Source organism: Sciurus vulgaris, assembly GCF_902686455.1.
Source record: "Sciurus vulgaris genome assembly, chromosome: 3".
Taxonomy (NCBI): Eukaryota; Metazoa; Chordata; class Mammalia; order Rodentia; family Sciuridae; genus Sciurus; species Sciurus vulgaris.
Window position 1 is genome coordinate 75,256,356 of NC_136463.1, and position 9,304 is coordinate 75,265,659.

Consider the following 9,304-nt stretch of genomic DNA (forward strand, 5'->3'; position numbering starts at 1 on the left):
GCTAAGAAAACACATTATAGAGGGCAAAGTCCTCCACTAGTGAACTCTTTTTTTCTGAAAGAGGATGGGAAGCATTTGTTACCACAATTGGTGACAATTGTGGCCATGTAAGAGTAGTTACTTGAGAGAAACTAGCGGGGAGCATGTGGGTAAACACATTTCCCCCTCTCTTCTCCTATCTCTTCATCTCTTATTGACTCATTGCATCTTTTAGTTGACTGCTGTTGTGTCCTATTGTCAAAAACAACCAAAAAGTAGATCCAAACCAGACCAGGGAGAGCAATGCATGAAGATCACTCTCTGGGCACAAACCAGGGCAAAGAAGGTCCAAGTGTGCCATCAAGCAACACCAGGACAGAGAGATGACTGGTAGAATATCAACTCCAATGTAGTACTACTCAAACACAACAGAAATCTATGTATTTCTCACTTAACAGAAATCTGTATCTTTTTGCTGGTTGACAGACACCTTTCCTCCACTCAGTGATTCCTAGACTCAAGACTTCCTTAGCTCATGACTTTGTCATATTCTAGAGCATTATTTGTATTGGCATGCCATTATTGGTAGAAAAAAGAACCTGGGAGAACACCTGTGAAAGGGTTCTCAAAAACCATGCCTGGATTTGGCAATTGTTATTCATACAAGTTTCTTCGGAGGTAAGTTGGTTATGTGTCTACAACAATCAATAAGGCATGTAGTGTAGTGGAGAGAATTTTTGTGTCTCCAAAAGAGGAAGGATAGAACTCTGAACAGCTACTGTCAGGGAAAAAATTCAGTAGAACCTGGTATTCCAAGGTAACTAATAGATCATTTTTCTACCATCCTGAGACAGGAGCTCTGTGAGTGAGATGATGTTGAGGTCAGACCACTGACCCCTACCTCCTTCTCACATAGAAAGAGGAAATTCTAAACTGGCTCATCAGCCTCTGGCTCATGTGTATAACCTTTATAGAGTAATGAATACCTCAATCTCCAGTACACATCAGCTAGCCCACCCACATTTCTCTCACCATTACATCTATTAGGATTTATTTCTTGCTTTCTTCTCACTCTTGTCCCATGGATTGTTTCCATATTTTACTTGACAAGTTCATATTACTAACAATCTATCCTAGTTGCAGTGGGAAGGAGATTGATTAAATTACTAACAATCTATCCTAGATAGATACCCCAGCTCCACAGTGTCCCCTTGAATAAATATCAAGTCCTAGGTCTGAAAACTAGGTCCTAGGTTACTTCCAACATTGTTACCCTTCCCTCCTCCCTCAATGCACAGTAGGAAAAAAATGCAGATGTAAAGATTTTTGCACAAAGGCATTATCCTGTGTCTATCAGGTAGTCAGTTTCATTAGATAGTCAATCTTGACCTACTGATACACAAACCCTTCAAATTGTGATGGATGATTTGTGTTTATATGTGTATGTGTATATGCCCATGCATTTCAATGTCTCATTTGAATGAATGTCCATTCGTTTTCTGAAAATTGTTTTTGGTCCCATTCAAGAGGCATACGCCTGAAGAACTGCAGAAAAGCTATCTTGCTCCTTGGGTATGAGGTTGGAGATGTTTTAGTGTTCTCTACCTCAGTTCTCAGACTGGTACAGAAGTTGTGGTCTTATGGGGGGGATCATATGTTAGTCCAAGCTGTACTGCCTGAAGTTGGGTTTAATCTGTGATTTTCTGTATGCTTCAGACATAATGATTTGAACTAGAGAGAGTATACCCTTGTCATTTGCAAGAAATGTTCTGCAATATTCTAAATTCTCCGTATGTCTAAACTCTCCTTATTTACATACACTGTAGCATGTAATTCCAATCTCAGATGCAACAAATGTAACTGGGAAACATAGTTGAACCTTGTAGTCTGTGCTGTTTTATAAAAATAGAACAAAAGTGATTTTATAAAACTATATTCTGGCTTGGCATTACCCTTTTCTATTCATTGTCACTGCAAGCATTAACAATGACTCTCTTTTCAGGTTCATTTTCTGCACAGAAATAAAGTCTTCCTACTTTCACCTCAGTTTATGCTTAAGCAATGAGGAGAATAAAAGATGCAGTCCCACTGAGAGGCTAGCTCACCGGATCTTGTCTGACTTCATTCTTTCAGTCTTTGTTGGAAAAATGCAGATATTTGGGAATCTGCATGTGAGATGTGAACTGCCCAGAAGATCCTGCCCTTCTCTACTCTGTGGTTGTTAATGTTCTCTGAAAATCTGTTCCTAGGCCCCATTGTAATATCTGTGCCTCCTACAAACATAAAAAAGTCCTGTCCTTTTCATGTCAGGTTTTTTAAGCACATGCATGTTTATTTATCCACCAGACTCCTGCAATAGACTTTGAGGTCCCTGACCAGGCACTGTGACTCAGGATTCATACAGTTATTAAATACAGATACTTCTGGATTTTATGATGGAGTTTCATACCAATAGACACATTGCAAGTTGAAAATATTACAAGTCAAAATGTATTTAATACACCAAACCTGCCAGACATCATAGCTTAGGAACAAAGTACACTGGACTGTATTTCTCATCACGATCAGTGGGCTGCCTAGCATAGTGAAAAGGATATGCAGTACAGCATAGTGCTAACCCAGGAAATGAATCAAAATTCAAAATTCAAAACAAGTATAATTTCTACTGAATTCACATCACTTGCACACCATATTAGAGTTGAAAAATCATAATTGAACATTTTTTTCATAATTCAGGGTACTCTGTACTTTCCTTGAAGAATTTCCTTGAGAATTATGTGGAGATATTTTATGAGTTGTTGCAACATCAGGTAGTAGTTATCAAACTGGGATTTGTCCATAGATAGACTCCAAAGGCCTACACTGTCCAATTACGTTTGAATCAGTGGGATAGTGGATTTTATGAACCTCTGAGGACAAATGTGCAGTTACACTCTGGGTATAGGAATTCACTTCACTCAGGAGCTCTGTAATTTCAAGCTGAAGAAATTGTTGAGATCCCCTTGGGATACAAACAGGAAAAGGGTACTGCATATGCCATAGAGTGACTGGGTCTAACAAAAATCCTATCTTACATTTAGGCAAACAATTTTAACATTATTTATTCTATTTTCTTTCTTCAACATCTGCTGTCACCTTTTATTGCCCTTGCTATGTTTCTGGATTCTACTCCACAATTCACACTTCTTTCAGATCATATGCTGGTACATATTTAACAAGCAGTATGGGCCAGGGGAAAGGAGGGGGACCTGATTTGCAGTGTTTGCTGATTCCAAGCTAAAACATTTGTCCAAACATTTCAAGGACAAGAGCAAGAGAGTAGAGGGTGAATCAAAACTGTATGAAGAGGCAATCATAAAACTCACAGAGAGAAGTATAAATAGCAACTTCAGTTATGGGCATTTAGAATGGAAGGTGGGATGGGGTGATTTGGAAAGGAATTAGTGGTGGGCAGGCATGTTATGGCCAGAGTAAGAAAGGAAGAGGTCTAGAGCTGGACACTGCCTCTCTATTCCTGTGATCTAAGTGTGTGACCTTCTATTAGTGGCCTACTGACCCAGTTAGTTCTTGTGCAGGCAAAGTCACTGCTGAAGAGCATTGAGGAGTATTCATGATGGTCCAATGATGAAAGTCACGTGAGCAACTTGTATATTTTTATTTAAAACAAAGCGATGACATTAACAACAATAAAAAAAATTCTGTGCACTTTCCACTGGGAAGGAAAAATGTCTTAAATATAGTCTTCTACAAGTTCCTTTTCATGAAAGCTTCAAGATATTCTTTTCTCATGAAAAAGAAATAAAGAAAAAAAATTAAAACTTCACTGACACTAAATACTACCAAACCAGCAGTTGAAGTCTAAGTAGTAATTTTGAAGGAAGTACCTTAAGGAAGCTTGCGAATGTGAAGCAACTAATTATTTTTTTCCCTCTGGGCAAACAGTTTATAATAGAATAGAAAAAAAAATGTCCAAATGTTAGGTGGAAATTACTATAAATAACTTGGGACTTCGTAGACTCTGTGGCTTCAGGAGTCCATGCATTACCATGTACAATGTGTTCTCATGGCAATACAATCACATGTGGACAGGTGAGCACTGGCAGCTCAGTGGCTCATGTGTAGAATTTAAGGATTTGCTGTGAGATTTTGTCACCTAAAAACTCCAAAATTTTTTATTTAAATACCCTAGAAGAACTTAATTAACAGTAGTATTAGAGAACACTCTAGCACACTGATTCCCCACCTTGACAGCACATTTTCACTCACTAGGAGAGTTCTGCAGAAAAAGGACAGTACCTGGGCTCCTTCTTTGGGATTTCTGACTATATTGGACAGACTTAAGAAGTCTGGGATAGAGCTCTTAGCAGACACACTTTTTAGAAGTGCAAAGGGTGGAACTTGTAAAGAAGAAAAGTATCACAGAATAAGATCCTCTGGAGAAACTAACTACAGGACTCATTTCCACTTTTTCCAGCATCCATATGATTTTAAATTCAGGGTCAGTCTACACTAGCTTAAGGAAGACAATTATTTCTCGTGTGACCACATGGGGGACCCCCATGCCACAATTCTCTGCTGAACACCTTGGAGTGAAATAATCCCCAGTCCTAAATGCTCTGCATTCTCCACCTTCAAAACCACAGGCCAGACAAGGGGTGTCAAATTGGTTTCATTTTTCATGTCAACTCTAATAGATGGATAGCAGTTACTTCAGTGCTGTGTTGCAAAACAGTCAGAGTCTGCATCTGACCACACAGTAAGAGCTCCCTAATCAATTAGTGATGTCTGCCATGGATGCTAAGAATGACAAATGGCAGCACACGAGACGGGTTTTGCCATCTTTGAATAACTCAATAAAAACAGAATGCTGTCGTCAGATGACCCTTATTCAACTTTATACTCATATTACAGAGAGGGTCCTGTCTTATTAGCATATTAGGATGTGTGAGGTTTGTTTACACAACTAATCAATATCTTAAAAGATCATTCAAACCTGGTCATTAAAATAAGTACATATTAACTACTGATAGTTGCTTTTTAATTTTTTTTCTCTTTTTCACAACCTAATATGAGAGGAGAAGAACACTGATTATAAGAGGCTTATAGTCTCACTAAACAATGTATATATGCAAGCAACTGTTAATGAGCACAGGATTACTCCTTGTGACAGAATTATGTACTGATATAATAAAGATGATGAAGAGAGTCAATTGTTAATTAGGTGGTCTAAGGAACAAATGCTAATTCTACAGTAGACCAGCTGCTGCTTTGACCAAAAGGAAATTGAAGGCAAACAGGAGCATACACCAAACAGAGCTGGGTTCTTTCACAAACAATCCAAGCACAACAGCACAACCAGAAACATACAAATATCCCACCTTCTTAGGGTTTTATAAAGAACAGAGATTCAAGCACCCCACAGACTGGTTCTAGACATCAACTCTGTCACTTAATTGATTCTGTGGTCTGCAGAGGATCTCTGGGGTTTAGAAACCTCTGCTTCCACGTACAAGGAGGAAATCTCCAACACTCCCTTGAAGAACTATTTTAAGACCTAAGAAGGTGTGCCAATAATTTTATGCTTAATAAGTTCTCAGTAAATGGCATGACAACACATTTATTTCCCCATTGCTAAAATGACATTCTTTTAGGAAACTTGGGAGGAAAGAAAATCTCTTCATTATAATGTACATCTCATTGTAATGGGAATCTTAATTTTAGAAATATAACATGTAAATAAGAGATGCATAAAAAATGGGGTAGAATGAGACAGACATTATTACCCTATGTACATGTATGTTTACACAAATGGTATGGTTCTACATCAGGCACAGTCATAGAAACGAAATGATGTACCCCATTTGTGCATAATGAATCAAAAAAATACAAAAAAAAGATTGGTGTTCTTATAAAAAAGGGAAATTTGGACACAAATGTACCCATGCAGAGAGATCACCATGTCCTCTTTAAAGCCAAGGAGAGAGATGGAAAGCAGATTCTCCCTCAAAACCTCAAAAAGAACCAACACCTAAATTTCAGATATCTGTTCTTAAGAATTGTCAGAAATAAGTCTGTGGCATTTAAGCTGCCCAGTTTGTGGTACTTTGTTACTTATAGTAAACTAAGTACATATTTTGAGTGCTTGGTTACCAATAGGCCAATTATTCTATTTATTCAATTTAAAGGAAGGGTGTTTGTTCCTAATGATATATATTTAATGTATGACATTTTGTTTAAAAAAATCACATCTCAAATATATATATAGGTATATGCTTGTATTTTCTATGTAGGAATTAAAAAAGGACACTCCTCTCTGCCTTTTCTCAGGTATCTACATACTCTTATATTAACAACTGGACGTAAGACTACAGATGGAAATACTTAAATAGGGACATTGTATAAACTCATGAATTCTTCATTCATTGAACAAATTGTTCTCTGAACTGTATTAATGTGGAGACTAAAGATTAATAGAGTTTTCAGGATGACCTGATATGGAAGACAGACACGTAGAAGAGGTTCAACATGTTTAGAGTAAGATGATTGTCTAGTTACTCAACAAGGTTATGGAAGCCCTTACCAATTATAACTAACCCAAGTGAAAGCAGGCAGAAGAGTTAGGGAGCACTTTCCAGAAAAGCTGGCAGCCATACTCTTCCATCCTGCTCCTATTAGCCAAATGGTGGCTCTTATACCTCAACATGCATTAGCCTCATCTGCAGGGCTTCTTAACACACAGACTCCTGGGCACCAGCTCGGTATTGCTGATTTAACACCTCTGTAGGGTGACCAATAATCTAAATTCTTACAAAGACTCAGTGATGCTGACGCCTCAGTCTCTGATAAAGGGGCCAGGGCCTACACTCAAGTATGCACTCAATAAATTATGAATGTTCATCTAAAAGCAGGTATCTGTCCTTAATAGAGCTCAGTGAGTAAAACATAGATCCACCTTCATGAAAATAATGGCTATCAAATCAATTAATCCCCTTATAATGCAATTGGATAGAATCTCCATTTCTTCATGGGAAAATAAAAGTCAGTGCCTAGTGAGAGTTTCTCCTATACGGTAGCTTTGATAAAGGGAGAAAAATTTTCCTGAAATGCTGACTTTTCCATTTTTACTCCCTTCACTTCTATTTTAACACTTGAATAGTGGGTTCTGCAGAAATAGGATGTTATCTGTCTGTAAAGGTAAAATCTTGTTGGTGTGGAAGTTTGGATTGACAGAGTTTGCTAATGTAAACAAGCTGGAACTGCCTCCCCACCCCATTCCTCTTTCTTGGTGAATGATATTTGGAGTCAGTGGTTCAGGTCTGCCTCTTTGATGTTTGCAAAGGAGCAAAGAATGATATGACATGCTTTGCTGAAGGCTGTCAATGTTGGCTAATCATGTGTTCACTGTCTGTGATATATGTTGAAAGGACACAAGAATCGGCTGGACACAGCAGTGAACTATGTGTCATGGGGAGATACCAAGCCAAAGATGGAACAAAAGCAATGGCTTGACAGGGAGGATTCTGGATTTCTCTAAGGTTGTGAACTGAGTTTGCAAAGATTTATATTTGTGCTGATTGTATCTTGAATGACCTTGGGGCCAGGTATGCAAGAATGCACACACATGACCAAAAGGAAACTCAATAATGACCAACAAAAGTTTTACTTCTCCTGATATCAGAAACCAAACACCTGGCTTTAGAAAAACAAAACAAAACAAAACAAAACAAAACAAAACATAACGAATTCCTGTGAAATGCTTCCCTTTAGGCACTCTTTGTCAAGTCCCCATAAGATGCTACTTTCTTTTCATGTGGGGATGCCTATTGTCTGTTTTAAAGAAATCAGTCTGATTTTTAAGATAATTGCAAAGTGGATACTGTACAAACAGGAGCTCAAACTCTAGGTGACTGGTCATTTCTCTAGTGACAAGATGATTGGTTCAGGAATCCATAAGTGTGTATTGACAGTCCGTCATAGGTAGTTAAAGTGTTCAGTGCTGTGGGAATATAGAAAAACAGCTTTCCCTAGCTTCCTTACTCCCGATACATTTGAGGGACTTTTTATACTTAAAAGAATAAGCCTTGTTGGCTGCATGGCCAGTTTGAATTAACATGGGGATCGATTTTTTGTAAATGAAATTTGTATTGAACATTCAAGAAAACAGATGTACTTAAAAGTGCATTCCAAGGATGCACTTGAATTAGTACTATTAATATTTTCACTCCAGTGCTGTGGTTGTTCCTTATTGTTCCATTTTAGATCCAATTTCTTCCATGCTGATATTTATGGAGCACTTTCTAGACACTTGGTAGATGTCAATGTTGCTGCATAGACACTTGGTAGATGGATGCCTGGGTCCTTGATTTTAAGATGTGAATGGATCCCTTTCCCATCTTCATGATCTAATTTTCATTGCTCTCATCCATAAACTGTTGCCAGGCAGAGTCTACTTTCAGTTAAAACCTCTCCAGTGTACTGTGCTGCTTGTTTTTGGCAGCTTTTATGTCACTGTGACCAAAATATCTGACAAGAAGAGTTAAAGGAAGAAAAGTTTATCTTGGCTCGTGGTTTCAGAGGTCTCAGTCTATAGATGGCTGACTCCATAACTCTGGGCCCAAGGTGAGGCAGAACGTGGCTGAAGTGTGTGGTGGAGGAAAGCAGCTCAGGACATGGCAAACAGGAAGGAGAGAGAAAACGTGCTCACCAGGGAAGAAATACAAATCCCAAAGCATACTCCCAGTGACCCACCTCCTCCAGCTATGCCCTACCTGTCTACAGTTACTGCCCAGTTAATCCATTAGTGGATTAATGGACCGATTATTAGGTTAAGGCTTTCATGACCTAATCATTTCCCCTCTGACCTTCATTACATTGTCTCACACATAAGCTTTTGGGGAATACCACATGTCCAAACCATAATACTCTTCCATTTGTATAAGACCCATTTGTTCTTCCCAGTCATAATCATAGGAGAGTTACTCCCCCAGGACTCTTGCACATTCATCCTCAGTGAATGAAAGTTTGAATTTTTTTTGAAAATAAAATGACTGAAGGAATACAGCAGGGGTAAGGAAGGAAAAAACACAAATAACTTTAAGAAAGAAAGAAGGAGGAGGATCCGGAATAGAAGCCAAAAAAGAAGAAGGAAGAGGAGGAGGAAGTGGAGAAGAAAAAAATGGAGGGAGAAGAGCAGGAGTCAGGGATGGGAGGTGGGAGAAGATGAGGAGATGGATAAGGGATCCCAGGAAGACCCAGTCCCAGGGTCAGAATCTCTCCCCACATATTTTTCCATGACCACATGTATTTACATGTACATTTTCCACAG